Genomic DNA, 584 nt, shown 5'->3' with positions numbered 1-584 from the left:
TTTATTGCAGATAGGAATTTTGCATGAGCTTCACTTGGAGGCTGAATAATTACTCTGAAAATGCACTCACTGACCATGCTAAGCACGTACAAATCATGTCAATCAGAAAGGCGAAGAATGAAGAGTATGAAGAGTATGAATGAAGAATGAAGAGACGAAGAGTATGTTTATCCCATTCTTTATCCTAAACATCTATTTTTTTTTGATGTTATAAGAGCAAACATACTAAGCTAAATAGAATTTTTGTTCAATTTATGGCACCTTTTGTTGTCTTGTAGTCTGTTTTTTTTCTTAAACATGGGCAAAGAGGAATTCAATTTTCTTGACAAAGAAGAAAATAGGCTTAAAGCCTGTTAAAAGTTATAATACAAAAATGAAGGAAAGGATGGGTCAGGACAAGAAGATAATGTCATATCATGTAAAACATCAGTGTGATGCCTTATGTTCACAAAATTATTTTTTATTATTAGCACTTTTAAAATCTAAACAAAAAAGACGATTATTTTCATTGTGATTTTGTGGAATATATTTTTATGGATTATTTTAAAAGCAATCTCTGATTCTTGTTTCTTCAAATAAATATT

At 29.6% G+C, this 584-nt stretch overlaps 1 long non-coding RNA gene across 1 annotated transcript in view; it reads left to right on the top strand.

Annotated features, from left to right (window-relative positions):
• The window catches only part of LOC310899227, a 128,270-nt gene that overhangs the window by 76,651 nt on the left and 51,035 nt on the right, over window positions 1–584 (top strand). The gene's annotated exons all lie outside the window — the stretch shown is intronic.

Source organism: Anser anser (assembly GCF_964211835.1).
Source record: "Anser anser genome assembly, chromosome: 4".
Lineage (NCBI taxonomy): Eukaryota > Metazoa > Chordata > Aves > Anseriformes > Anatidae > Anser > Anser anser.
Note: the sequence above shows the minus strand (reverse complement) of the source record. Positions and strands in the feature narration are given on the sequence as shown.